At 40.4% G+C, this 15,572-nt stretch overlaps 1 pseudogene; it reads left to right on the forward strand.

Moving 5' to 3' along the window:
- The first annotated feature begins 1,426 nt into the window (after positions 1-1,426).
- LOC134089322 (long-chain-fatty-acid--CoA ligase ACSBG2-like) overlaps positions 1,427-15,572 on the forward strand; it is a 34,434-nt pseudogene continuing 20,288 nt past the window's right edge.

Genomic DNA, 15,572 nt, shown 5'->3' on the forward strand with positions numbered 1-15,572 from the left:
GGCTGGGCAACGATTAAAATGTTTAATTGCGATTAATTGCATGATTACCCTGATTAATCATGATTAATTGCATTATTATTACGCAAAACTCAATAATGAATTCAAAAGTAGTATATAGCACATTTTTATTTGAAATGAGCTGCCATATGAATGAAAGTGCCATAGCATCTTTTCTGCAAACATTTACCATCAGCATTTTGTTTATACAGTAGCAGTTAAATGAATCATTTAGTGTAGCCTAAATCTCAACTTAAAGCAATGTGATCAAAACAAATACAAATGTAAAGCTTATTGTAGGCTACACACACTTTTTTGGTAAAGCCTTTAACAGTGTGTGTTGTCAGATCTTTCCATAATACTTGTTGTAATAAGCCTAGCATGGTAACCTATAATGTCATATAATGTAAGAAAACATAACAAATGAGTTGTTGTTTGTGTAACCCAGACATCACCAACTTTCATTTTATACGACCAACAATCACTTCTCGTGGCTGCTCCCTGTCCTCACAGCTGCAAGTTGTGCACTCGTTTGTGCTTTTTAGCGGCATGTTCATCAGGTCCCGGAGCTGCCTGAGCCTCCATGTCAACAATCAATGAAAATTAGCTTATTATCAATTCGCGCGAGTAGGCTATGCTACACACATTTCCACCCTAAACATACAGGCAATGAGCGTCTCCTGCCGGGGCGCTGTCGCGGCGTGTCGGAGCAAGCACACTTGAAATTTTCTTCCGGAAATGCATTCTAGTTTTTATTTGGCTATTGATTGAATTGACATTTTACTATTTATTATTGCTAGCCTAATTAGGCCAAATTGCCCTAATGACCAACTGTTTACATTTTTCACTGTTAAATGAATTATTGTAGGCCCTATTGTTTTTATTGGTATGTCGCTTTGAATAAAAGTGTCTGATTTTGACCAAAAATCCTATAAACATAACCATAACCAAGGCTCATTCAACTTCATGCAGTGCTGTGCAGATCCTAGAAATGGACCCCGTAGGACCAGTTTTACATGTTGTACTGCGCAGCCTCAAACTGAGCTTGGTGTGCGAGAGAAATCGGAATCAAGCATAGATCTGTAGGATAAATAAATAAACCGCTAACCGAGAAATTGAGATTATTTAATATGTGACATTATATAATTCAGGGTTTTGCCGTCAATATAGCTGTTCCGTGGAGAAACAGGTTAGAATCTGCAAGAAGTAGAAATAACTTATTTGCTATTGGAGTACTTTTTTTTAGATAGATTCTGTTCTTGTTTTGACTGTGCCATGTCCTCGATTCAGACAGATAGATCTAACATGAGGAAGTTTAACTTGTTTGAATTCTTCTCATTTTTACATTATCTTTTGTGTGTGTTGATCTGTGTTGATGATCTAGACACCTGACTGGTGGGTGGATCATGACATTCCATAGGCTTTGTCTTGGCAGTAATCTGAGAGGTTCCTTCTTTGAAATCGGAAGCAGCTCTCACATTTGTGTTGTGTGTGTCCATGCACAGAAGTGGGAGAAGAAATGCTTTACGCCTGAGCCAACGCACATAACACATTAATAACGGAGATCAAAACACTTGACTAACCTGAGGAATCAATGTCGCGTACTTGTGGATCTTGTTGCCCTGGTTCTGAAGGAGAGCCAATACCAATATACCAACAACACAATGTCTCCCTGAAGCCAGCAGAGCTCTTCTGGAGTACAGAAAAGCATAAGCCTGTAAAACTTCGCATGTCTGAATCAGGCCCTGGTTCTGAGACACCAATAACTATCCATCAGATGTTTCAGAGGTCGGTGGATTGCCACGGAAATAAGCCTGCGTTGAAGTGGAAAGAAGATGGAAAATGGATGACTATGACTTATAACGAATACCTGCTTCAGTGCAGGTCTGCTGCCAAGAGCTTCATCAAAGTGAGTGATTTTGCTTTCTGTGTAATGCAAAACACATTATTTGAAATGTGTTGTCATTAAAGTATAGACAAAATAGAAATGGTTGTATGGGATTTGGTCGTTAGTCTTTGGTCACTTGATATGTAACCTGTAATATGCCTGTTACATATTATTTCACAGATGTTTGAATATGATGTGTCAATGTAATTTTCAATGTAGTCATTTGAGCATGACAAAACAACATATCGTGAGCTTAGAATTATAAGAACATAACACCACACAGGCATCAATAAGCACCTAATGGATCAGATGATGTCAAAAACTCAATTTCGACCAAAATGGAGATAGAACCTTATAATTCTCAGCTCACGATATTTTTGTCCAGTGACATAGGCCTACTGTACACAAACGTAACTGCTTTACACACACTTCAGCAACAGGAAACTTGTCATGGAGCTTGAGTTACATCTCTTCTTTCTTCGCAAAGTTTGTAGACCTACACCATGAACACAGTCTACAAAAAGATATGTAGGTCAACAGTAATTGGGTGTACATTAATTATGATTTTTGTCCCCCCCTCTACCAGTTGGGGCTAGAACGTTACCATGGCGTAGGAATTTTAGGGTTCAACTCCCCTGAGTGGTTTATTGCTGACATTGGTTGCATCATGGCAGGGTAAGCCTTTCTGCTAAAATCCCTTTTTTGTAGTGAAAGTACATTTTATACAAAGTAATTTTAATTCATTCAAAATATATAATGCAAAATAAGCAAGGGGATTTTTGGAAATTATTGCAAAGATTCAATTTAAGGGGGAAGAACACTTTTTCTTGGCACTGTATATAGAATTGGGAGTTACAAGTGTTACATTTCATTAATAGTGCAGTCAGCGATTGTATACGATGTCAAGCCCATAACATTTTTGTCACATTCAGCAATCATCTCCTCACTACCACTAGCAGCTCATTCAAAAATAGCAGTCTGTGTGCAGGCCAGGCTCTGCGTGAAAATGAAACTCTGCCTGGAGTTTCTCAGAATATTGAAGGTAGGGGTGATAATATAACGTACATTCTTTTAGATAAAAGTATGTGCTAATACATTTAAATATAAACACAAACAAACATGACTTCCTGCACAATCGCTGACTGCAACTTTAATAAAATATATTCATACATTTGTTGACATGAAGAAATTATTGCAATGATGTACATGCAATGCACTGTTATCCTTGTGTGTCTTATTTTTATTATGCTAGCAAAGCAATGCATTTGTATTGAAAAAGCAAGAGGAACTCCAAGGCACTCTCACAAAACAAAAGTTAAAAAGCCTTTGTTGTAGCGGCTTGGTCACATTAACCCTTTGTTGACTGCCCGAACATTCCATTTTCAATCTCACAAACCTGTAAAGTGGACGGGTCACTGTTATGGTATTCCATGAAGTGTCTTGCCATTGGGTAATTCATGTTGCCTATGCGAATTGCATATTGTGTTCAGCCAGTCTGTCTTGTAGGCGTTGTTTAGTTCTTCTGACATATACCACTTTGCACATAGGACACTCTAATCTATAGATAACAAAAGTAGTTTTACATGAAGTGATTGATCGTAAAATGTTTTTGGGAGACAACATCCTTTTGGTTTGCACAACATTTGTACAATGATTGCAGTGGTGGCATTTATAACAACCCCTGGGTTGGGGGTCAACCATGTTTGTTGGGAATCTGGTTTTAGATAACTGTGGACCAGTTTATCTTGTAGAGTAGGACATCTTCTAAAGCTTACCAGAGGTGGATCAGGAAAAAACTGGCTTAAAAGATCGTCACTCTCAATAATACCCCAGTTCTTTCTTATGATTTGTTTAATTTGTTCAGCCTCTGTACTGTACCTACATGTAGTGACAAATATTGATCTGTCTTTTGTCTGTTTCTCCCTATTTCTTTTCAGTAGTGATGTTCTGTCAGTGTGCTTAGCTCTAGTAGGCTTTTTGGAGAGTAGTGTTCTTATATCCCCATTCTACAAATCTTGACATTGTTTCTTTAGATTTATTTTCAAAAACCTTGTCTTGATCACAAATTCTTAGTCTAGTTCTAAATACATGTAGGCAACACGGAATTTACAAATTGACATTACAGTATCAAATGTGATGCTTATAAGCTGATACAGCTTCATGTTTTCCGCATTACAGTGTCACACAGTGGCATCCCTGCTGAAAAAAACAGCAAGAAACCAGCTTAGGCTGGTAGCTGGTTTTAGTTGGTTTTAGCTGGTCTTTGCTGGTTTTCTTCCAGCTATTGCTGGTCTTTGCTGGTGTAGCTGGTTAGGCCACCAGCTAGACATGCTGGCATGACCATCTGAGGAAGCTGGTCGTGCTGGTGTGACCAGCCTGTCGTTTGGGATACAGCTGGTTTGAGATGGTCATGCTGGTGACCAGCCTGTCAAGCTTGACAAAGATGGTCAAGCTGGTTTTCTAGAATGACCAACATAAGCTGGCATGGCCAGTAAAAACCAGCAATGTAGACCAGCAACACCAACTAAAATGACCAGCTTGAGGTGGTACGACAATCAAAACCAGCTGAATGACCATCGTAAGCTGGGTAAACCAGCTGAAGGTGTGTTTTCGCGAGAGTTTTGCTGGTCTAGCTGGTCAACCATCATAGGGTGGTCAAATAAGCTGGTTAACAAGCTGGTCAACCAGCAAACCACCTTTAGCTGGTCAGGCTGTTTTTTCCAGCAGGGATATATCGCGTCATTACCTTCACTGGCTTCATAGGCTACATTGTTAAATAGTGAAAATCCCGTTATAATCACCCACTTTCAGTATTGGATCTTACCGATTATGTATCTTCAGCTTTAACTTGACATGAAGTCATAATCCCATAGCATCGTGAAGTTGGAAAGAAACGGACAGAGTCGAACGAAGTATGCTATGGGATAATGACTTCTCGTCAAGTTAAAACTGAAGATACATAATCGGTAAGATCCAATACAGAAAGTGGGTGATTATAACGGGATTTTCACTATTTAACAATGTAGCCTATGAAGCCAGTGAAGGTAATGGCGCAATATGGCACCGTGTGACACTGTAATGCGGAAAACATGAAGCTGTATCAGCGTATAAGCATCACATTTGATACTGTAATGTCAATTTGTAAATTCCGTGTTGCCTACATGTATTTAGAACTAGGCCTTCTGTCGACATGAGCAATATGCTGTTTCACCTTGTAGTGGCGCTCGACCTTCTTCCAGCCCTCCAGAGTGCGCAAGCGGGAAAAGTGCTTAAGCCATGGCAGAATGCGCGCAAGAGTTGTATATATAAGAAACGCCCAGATTTTGGGGTTGCTCCACCCAAAACGCGCAACTCTCTCTACCACGCGTAAATAGCCGACTTAAGTGGATGGCAGAATCCGCTTAGAGGGAAATGCGCGTTTTTTTTGGACTTACGCACCCTTACGCGCATGGGAGAATTCCCCCCCTATATGAATAACAAGGGATTACATTGTCCCTGGAATTAACTTGAGGTTAAGTGCCTTAAGGGCACAACGGTTGAAGCACTGAATTGAACCAAAGATAAGTTAAGGCAGAGCCAAGGTACTTCATCAGAAGCCACTTCCTGGAACCCAAATCGCCAAAAAAATCCTCCTTTATGCAGATCAGTCTATGGGCATAGATCAGAATTTCACCACATATAAAATCTTGGTTCTCTAGAGTTAAGAATGTGAATTTGGGCACGGACTCATGACCCTCAGACCCTTCTGACCATTTCAGATACATTTTTAGCATTTTTGAGCATTCCTGTCTGGAGAAAATCAACTTTATATCAAGCGCACCCTGTTATTTATTCAGCTGTTGGCCAGTTGCTATGTACACTCTACCTTGACAACATATTCGCCGGCCAGCTGAACCAAATCCTGCTATGTAAACAAACAATGATCAGGTGGCGCTGGGGTAACTTCATGAGAGCAGTGACATATTTCTATTATTCTATTGGTGTTTTTATTCAATTCCTTGAAAGTATACATGCTTTGTGTGTGTTATTTTCCATATTAGAATTAGTAAATGTTATTAGAAGGTGTGAAAGAGCGGCAAGATTATTTTGGAACATTATCAATTCACCCTTTCCACAGATGTATTAAAGAGACTCTATGCAACTTTCTGCAGGAGACGATCGCTCCTTGTTTACATCTGGAAGTCTGAGACGAAGAACCACGCTTGCAATTTATATATTTAAATATAGCCTATACATGTATAAATATACACGCTAAAGCTGTCGGGGAAGCTCTGCAGAGAAAATGCAAGCATAAAACGAGCGAAAACGAAAAACGAAACCGAAACCAGAGATGAAATAGCCAATCCTGCATAGTTCCTCTTTAATCAAGCAATTGATAGCAATTGCGTTGATAATCAAGGTGCTTGATTTTATACATCTGTGGAAATGGACCTGATGATACCCATGAATATGTCACTGACAGGCCTCCAGATGCAGAGGAAGCGATCCCCATTTTGCGGCCATAGACACAAACTATGACAAAGTATCTTGCTCCGCCTTAGCAATCTTTGAACCAACAACTTTTCAGGCTACTGCAGACCTCTGAAGTTCGCCTACAAATAGGATCCAAAGCTGCCATCTTTGCCCATATAAGGAGTTCCGGGTGTTAATTGAAGCTAATGTCAAGCCTATGTCAAGTTGCATTGTAAGTTAGCTCTGGGGTAGCAAAGACCAAAGTGTGCCATGCTCACCTACCGAAGATCACAGTATCCACTTGAAGGCAGAGGACAAAACTTTGTTGCGCAAAACGTCTACATGTCCAATTTCTTCGTCCCCGTGAGTGTTTAACAGGTGCGAAAATTCAAAATACTGTTATTTTCCCATAGAAAAAATCTCAAGATACCGGATCTCCTTATTTGGGCAAAGATGGTGGCATTTTTGTAGGCGAACTTTAGAGGTCTATGCTAGCCTACCTACTGGTCTTACTCAGAACTGCACCGATTGATGTCATTTTGTCCAAAACAAAAATGTACATTTGTTATCCACAAATTGGCAAATACTGTAATAACATTTTCATTTGGGTGAAAAGGGGCCTTGCCACAGGAATTTATACCACCAACACTCCTGAAGCATGTCAGTATGTGGCTAACAACTGTGAAGCTAATGTACTGGTGGTAGAAAACCAGAAGCAGCTCATCAAAGTTCTTCAGGTAAATATTTAATTACATCCACAAATTGATTGCACTTTCATTTGTCCACACAGTCACACACGGTCACACATTTCAGTCACATCCTATTCTTAATCCATAGGGCTTAATATGACGTCTGTCCACCCTTTGCAGCTATTACAACCCTTCTGGAGTTGGTTTAGGAGTGTGTTTATGGGATTTTTTTTACCATTCTTCCAGATGCTTATTTGTGGGGTTACACACTGATATTGGACGAGGAGACTGGCTCTCAGTCTGTGCTCTAATTCATCTCAAATGTGTTCTATTGGGTTGAGATCAGGGACTCAGGGAGCCAAGTTCATCCACACCAAACTCTGTCATCCATTTATGTATGGACCTTGCTTGGTGCTCTGGTACATAGTCATGTTGGAAGAGGAAGTGACCATCCCCAAACATCCCACAAAGTTGGGAGCATGAATTGTCCAAAATCTCTTGGTTAATGCTGAAACATTCAGAGTTCCTTTGACTGGCCCCTTCCTCTGCCTTAAGTCTGTCTCCCTTTTGCTAATTTAGGCTAAGTTAATTTGTAGAGGTGTGTATGAAGACACAGCCAGGTTCCGTGCAACAGATTGCCTAACATGACACGGGGATTAATGCAAATACATACCTGGTCGACAGAAATCTTAATAAATCATTATTATCTGTATATTGTATCTGCTTTTTTTGCCCTATTAGGTGAAAGATCAACTGCCGCATTTGAAAGCCATTGTTCAATACAAAGGTGATCTAGAAAAGAAGCTTCCAAACGTGTACACGGTAAGTTTGAATACAATAAGAGGGTGTTATAAAACATTTCATACAGCATTTCACAGCATTTAAACATCTTGCTGTTTTCTCAGTGGACAGAGTTTATGAAGTTGGGTGAGGAGGTGCCGGATGGGGATCTGGATGATGTGATTAAAAAGCAGGCACCAAATGAATGCTGCACTCTTATTTACACCTCCGGGACCACAGGAAACCCAAAGGGTGTCATGCTGAGTCATGATAATGTGAGCATTTTTAGGGCAATTCACAGATTACATTCAGAACAGATGATAATGGAAACATAGTAAATTTGAGTGCTTTATAAGAATGTGTACAGATGCAAAATCATACTCTTTGTTTGCTTTTCCATCTTAAAAATGTGTCATTTTTCTACTTGGCCTATTCTGCCAGTGTGCTTAGGCTGTAGTTTTATTTCTAACATGTTTACATTGATAGTCTGGCAAATTGACTTGCTGAGGGTATTGTACTGTGGAGCGTATAAGACTGTTTTTAGTGGCAGGCTATATACCCTCGTGGAACCAGCCTTGGCTGTGCGGTAGCAGCCCCGGTTTCCCAAATATTAACAAAATAGCACTCACAAAAACTGCTCGGAAGTCACAAACAAGTATAGGCCTACAGCGCCCTCCACAATTATTGGCACCCCTGGTTAAGATGTGTTCTTTAGCTTCTGATAAATTCATTTTTTTTCCAAATAATGCAGGACCACAATGAAAAAAAGCGTAAAAACCAACCTTTAATACAAGTGCATTTATTTAGAAGGAAAAAAAATCCCACATTAAGAAATAATTATTTTACATCAAATCATGTGTGCCACAATTATTGGCACCCCTGATGTAAATGCTTTGTACAACCCCCTTTTGCTAATAAAACAGCACCTAATCTTGTCTTATAATGTTTCACAAGATTAGAGAAAACAGAAAGAGGGATCTTCGACCATTCCTCTTTGCACAAAATCTCCAAATCATCCAACGACCTGGGTTCTCTCCTCTGCACTCTCCTCTTCAACTCACCACACAGGTTTTCAATGGGGTTGAGGTCTGGGAACTGAGATGGCCATGGTAGGAGCTTGATACAGTGTCTGGTGAACCATTTCTGTGTAGACTTGGCCATATGTTTAGGGTCATTATCTTGCTGAAAGACCCAGTGACGATCCATCTTCAGCTTTCGGGTAGAGGCCACCAGATTTTGATTTAAAATGTCCTGGTATTTCAAAGCATTCATGATGCCATGCACCCTAACAAGGTTCCCAGGCCCTTTGGAAGATAAACAGGCCCACAGCATCACCGATCCTCCCCCATACTTCACAGTGGGCATGAGGTGCTGTTCTGCATACTCATCTTTTTGTTACGCCAGACCCACTTCTGTAACAGTGAGTTTTGGAGATTTTTTTATTTCTCTTACCATCCTCCTCACTGTGCGTGGTGGCAAAATAAACATGCATCCTCTCCCAGGCTTGTTTACCACTGTTCCAGTTGTTTTAAACTTCTTAACGATTCCTCTGACCATAGATATGGGCAGGTGTGCGAGTGGCTATTTTCTTATAGAGAATGGGAATGTGACGTCGCGGACATTTCGCGGTTGCGCCGCGGTGGCGTCTGGGATACATACGTGAGGCCACTTGTACGCTGCTGCCAATGCTGTACCATTGTAAACATCGTAAAACATTGCTAACTCGCTGTTTCTAACACTGTTTTTCACACATCATGGGACGAACCTGTTGTGTTGTTGGATGTAACGTCCGTGCCCACGATCGTCAGGTAAAAAAAATCAACAACGGAGTGTCTTTGTATTACTTTCAGGGTCTCACGTCCACTCTTCAGACGGTCTGTCATAGGGATCCATGTTACCGATCAAAGATATCTTTTCTATATAACGTTTCCTCGCGTCTGGCAGGAGCTTGTCTCTGTACGGTCCATTACTACTTCTACTACTAGTTTTTAGCATAGTAGCCTAAATGTTTACATCTAGTGTTACTGTTTTGGCTAGCCGATCTTGTTCGAAATATCATAGGTTTCCATAGGTTTCTTGTTTATAATTCGCGCCGCGGCCTCACCTAATGGAGGAAAACGCCCTTTTTGTCCCAGAATGCACTGCGCCGCTAACTTCCGTTCCCATTCTCTATAGCCATTGCCTTAGTTGTGAAGGTCGACACACATCTGCCTTACTTGAACAGTGTGTTCCTTTGTCTTTCCCATGTTGAAGAGAAATGGCCTCTGTGTCACGTCATATTGATAGCCCAGGGAAACAGGATGTTAAGAATTACTAATTAAATGTTCAGTACATACTCTGATTGACTTTGTAAACTACTGTAGAAATGACAGAAATGACAGAAATACTTTAATTACATTTATTTCCTAGGAATTGTTAGGGGTGCCAATAATTGTGGAACAGGTGATTTTATGAAGAATAATTATTTCTTAATGTGGGATTTTTTTCCTTCTAAATAAATGCACTTGTATTAAAGGTTGGATTTTACGCTTTTTTTTCATTGGGAGAAGTGTAGACCAGTTATAATTAATTTTAGGCCTACTGTTAGGTAATAACCCCAGATCTGAAAAGTCCTAGAAAATCACTAAAATGTATCTTCCCTCCTCTCATGGAATATCTAACAAATACCTTTTTAAAAAATGATCAGAATAGACATTAAAAGAATAAATCATTATGCAAGTTCTTTTACTTAAGTACATTACTTTTTTACTTTTACTTGGTTGTCAGTCCGGTACTTCTACTTTTACTACAGAAAATATTTCTCTTGTTTGTACTTAAGTATTGAGTTACAGTACTTCTTCCACCACTGGTAGGCTGCAGTCCACTTGATAAAAACAACTGGACTGCAACACGGATAACACTGTAAAGAAATTGTAAAATAGTCTTTCAAAAAGACAAGGATACTCATTACTTTTATACTTTAAGTAGGCCTACATTTTAGAGCGTCTGTTACCTTTAGTTGAGTAAAGAAGTTGAATCACCACTTACACTTTTACTGAAGTATGGAAAGTGTGTACTTTTACCACCTCTGGCCCAATTTCAAAATGTTTACCAGACAGTTCTATTGGCTGCCATAACCCACATTTACATGGACACTTTTATTCCGATTAGAAACGGAATAACGGCTCAATTGGAATAAAAATTGTTCATATAAACACCTCAATCGGAATGAAAATTCCTGATCCTATCATAATTTTAACCAGAATGAAGGAGGTGGTGTAGTCCGCACCTATTCTGAATGAACAGCCATGTATGGTCATTCAGATTGACTGCTGTATCTTCTCAGGGAAAAGCAGGCAACAATGGATATTCTGATTAAAGATTCTAAAGCGGTTGAGAGCTCCTGGCCGGAATAGAACGTGCCCCATCCAAACAGACTGCACTCGTTTTTCAATCCAAAATATTCTGTCTATGTAAAGATGGATAATAATAATAGTAATAATAATAACAATAGAAAGAAAAGGTAGAAACATTATGGAAGCAGCTTAGCCTCTAATAAGGTGATTATTACATTAGCTGCAGTTGCAAAGCTTTTTTTTTAACCCAGCCGATAACATAATAATCAGTCAATAATGTATTAAGTTATTACATTAAAATTATTACGCGATTGGTTGTTATGTTATTGTCCATTATTACGTTATTGACTGCTACTGTAGTGTTTGGCCTAGAATGAACCCCATGCCTAATGTAATTACGATGGCAGAGCTGTTCTTATTCCAAAGGCAGAGCCAAGCTTTATGCTCTACTCTTGTCTTTTGTTGAAACATTCATGTAGATCACATGGATTGCTAATGCTGTAGGAACCATGACTAATTTGAAGATGTCTGAGGAAGAGGTTGTCAGTTACCTGCCCCTCAGTCATGTGGCCGCTCAGGTCAACGACATATGGATTACTATGCGCTTTGCAGCAACAACCAGTTTTGCTCAGCCAGATGCTCTGAAGGTTTGTTTGTTCATTTTAGTCATAAACATTAGAATCCTTGAAAGAAAATTGCAGCAAATTTTACTGTCATCTTGTCTTGATCCCGAGGGCTCTTTAGTGGAGACTCTACGAGAAGTACAGCCAACAAGTTTTCTGGGGGTACCACGAGTGTGGGAGAAGATGCATGAGAGGATGAAAGAAGTTGGTGCCAAGTCCTCAGTTTTACAAAAACGAGTGGTTGATTGGGCCAAAGCAATAGGCTCTCAGGCCAGTCAAAATGAAATGAATAGGTGAGTGAAAGCATTTACAAACTTACTTAACTAACTTGAACTAAACCAGTACAAAATGTGAATTCTGATAAGGCTTGTTGACATTGATTGATTGATTGATTGATTTCATTCATTGATTTCATTCATTCATTCATTCAACCTTTATTTATAAACAGTAATACAACAACAATAATAAATTAAATCAGGTACATATTGACATAATAGGAAGGTTTGTAGGTGGACAATGAAGGCAGTGCTTAACAGAAATAGTCTGGGGGGTCTAAACTACCAATTTGTATAATGGCTCCGTCGCGTGTATGAGACTGCATTTTCAGTGTCAATTCAATTCAATTTAATTTCACTGATGTGACAGGGAAGGTAATGGGTATGGCACTAGGACCCAGGGGAGGAACAGTGTCTATATAGAGGGGTGGGGATTTACCTGGGCCTCTCTCTCTCTCTTCCTGAATACACCTGAGCTTTGAGCACCTGAGGCCTGCTATAGACCTCTGAAGTTCGCCTACAAAAAAGCTGCCATCTTTGAGATTCGGTATCTGGCGATTTTTCCTATGGGAAAATAACATGGGGATTTTGAATTAACGCACCTGTTAAACTTTCGCGGGGACGATATAGTCTTAAATAAAGACGTTTTCCTGAACACACTTTTGTCCTCTGCCTTCTTGTGCATACTTTGATCTCCGGTACGTGAAGTCGGCACACTTTCATTTTTGCTACCCCAGAGCTAACTGGCTAACTATCTTAATGGCAAGTTGCATTGCAAGTTAGCTCTGGGGTAGCGAAAATCAAAGTCTGCCGCCTTCGCGTACCGGAGATCACAGATTCCTCTCGAAGGCAGAGGACAAAAGTGTGTTCAGGAAAACACCTGAATTTCCGATTTTGTCATCCCCGCGAGAGTTTAACAGGTGTGATAATTCCAAATCCCCATGTTAATTTCCCATAGGAAAAATCGTCAGATACCGTAACTCCTTATATGGGCAAAGATGGTAGCTTTTTTGTAGGCGAACTTCAGAGGTCTATTGTTTGCAGTCGAGTTGATGCCAGTCACCTGCATGTGGCCAGGGAAGGGAACTGTCCTACCCGCAAACAAAAGTCTCACCAGAGAAGGAGCCAACCACTGTTTTTCCCATTGTCAACTTTTATGGTTAATTAAGAAGATTGTTTGTATAGTGTGCATGGGCCATTTTGGTTTTATTTCTTTAGGTGTAGGTGGGTACTGTGCTTACAATAACGGGGATCTGGTAGGTTAGTCCACGTGTGCTTGCATTGAGTCACCTTGGCCTGCTGTGGCCCTTCAAGTGTGTTACTGTTGCTGTGGGCTGAATAGCCATGATACTGGTGATGTGCTAAAAACCTTTTGGAGTGATTTGCCTGTCTTGAGAGAGTTTGCCTCCATGATCTCCCTAGCGTAGTACAAACCCATTCTCATTAGTCATTTCATTGTGTTTATTTTCATGGACTGCCATCCATGTGTATTAATAACATTGTTATTTTTGATAGAACAGCCTCTATTGCCAGTTCATTCTGATTTAGTTAGTTACACCTGTTCACAATTGACCCTGCTCGCAGCGCAATGCTAAAGCAGCATAACTAAGGCATGGTGGAGGGTAGTCAGCAGCAGCACAGGTGTGGTCAGTAGCCACCATGGGACGCATGACTGGGGCACCAGTCACACAAGCCCACAGCAGAGGTCCGTTCCAATAAGACCCTGAGGTGGTTGAAGTTCCACACTGCACCATACCTAACTATAGGAAGCACTAAAGAGATATGTTTTAAGTCTATAGTCTATAGTGTCAGTTTATATTGCCTAAGATGGCTGGTTTTGTTTACTTTTTTCAAAGTATTCTGTTTGTTTCATCTAGAGCACCTGCACACAGTAAATAAACCTGCACATTTATCATTTAAACTGCGTGATTTCCCCATCCTGCTGCAGACCTCTGAAGTTCGCCTACAAAAAGGACCCAAAGCTGCCACCTTTGCCCATGTAAGGAGATCCGGGAGTTATTTGAAGCTAACTGCCTAGTTTCATTGTAAGTTAGCTCTGGGGTAGCAAAGATCGAAGATCACAGTATCCACTAGACGGCAGTGGACAAAACTGTTTAGTGAGACACGTCTGCATTTACAATGTCATCATCCCCGCGAGAGTCAAGTGCGATAATTGAAAATCCTCATGTTCCTTTCCCATAGAAAAAATCTCAAGATACAGGATCTCCTTATTTGGGCAAAGATGGTAGCTTTTTCTGTGGGCGAACTTCAGAGGTGTATTGCTGCTACTTGAAAATAAGAATGGTTGGTTGATTGGTTGTAGCGCTAACCTATTGCGTGGAGAGGGAGTTTGAAAGACAACCGTTTTTCCCACCCCTCTGATTGAGCCCTGCTTAGTGAGTTCCCAGACCCTACATCTTGATATGAATCTGACTCGTCAGGATATTAGATTACAGTAAAATAACACAAATTAGAGATATCCCTTTTAAGCCATCTACAGGGTGGCATACTACACCTTTTCACCATTTGCACGATGAACCATGAAACATTTTTTTTTTCAGTCAATGAAATACTGATGAAAGCAACAAAATAAGATATCAGGCTAAAATTATAATCTGAATTTCTATCAATCCATCCAATCTTTAGTTTGTGTCTGTGTTCATTCCAGGACTAATGTGGTGCCTTGGGGTTTCTCTGTTGCCAACAACCTGGTTTTCAAAAAGGTGCGTTTTGCCTTGGGCCTTGGCAATTGCAAGGCATGTTATACAGGGGCAGCTCCCATCACCAGGGACACCCTTGAGTATTTTATGAGCCTGCACATTCCCCTTTTTGAGATGGCCCCCACACCATCTCCTGCCAGGAGGGCGTCCGCATCACAAGGTAAGCTATAGGTCCTGCTCAGTTTCAATTCAATTCAATACATTCAATACACCATGCAATGAGTACTATTTGACCTCCTTTGGCTAATTCATTCACAACATGCAATCGAACTATCTGGTGCAGAGAGATATAACTGTGACAGGACCCTCAGGTTTATCCAACCAAATTGATACAGACAGTGATATAAACAATGTATTATTATCTCTTTTCTTTGTTCAAAATGGATGGCAGGGGTGCACAAGACAGAAACAGTCACAATATACATCACAAAATAACCAAAAACAAAATGTAATACATAAAACAATAAATTGAGATGCCCCGTAAGTTGGTGACTGCTCTGCAGCCAGACCTAACACAGATACAGTTAGCTTAACCCTCAGATGGCTGCCCAGCCAGAAGTGATCTACAACCACACACACACACACACACACACACACACACACACACACACACACACACACACACACACACACACACACACACACACACACAAGCTTTCCAAAGGCAACTCACACAAGCATGAGTAGGTGATCTCAGTACACGCTCAACCTGTGCCTATGTCCTGGGGAGGCCAAAAACTCAAAAGGCATGGAGGTGAACAAGTTTAGCCATCTCAAATGCTGTAGGCAATCTTTGCAAAGGTATGGAAGGGC

The sequence above is a fragment of the Sardina pilchardus genome, chromosome 8 (assembly GCF_963854185.1).
Source record: "Sardina pilchardus chromosome 8, fSarPil1.1, whole genome shotgun sequence".
NCBI classification, from domain to species: Eukaryota; Metazoa; Chordata; class Actinopteri; order Clupeiformes; family Clupeidae; genus Sardina; species Sardina pilchardus.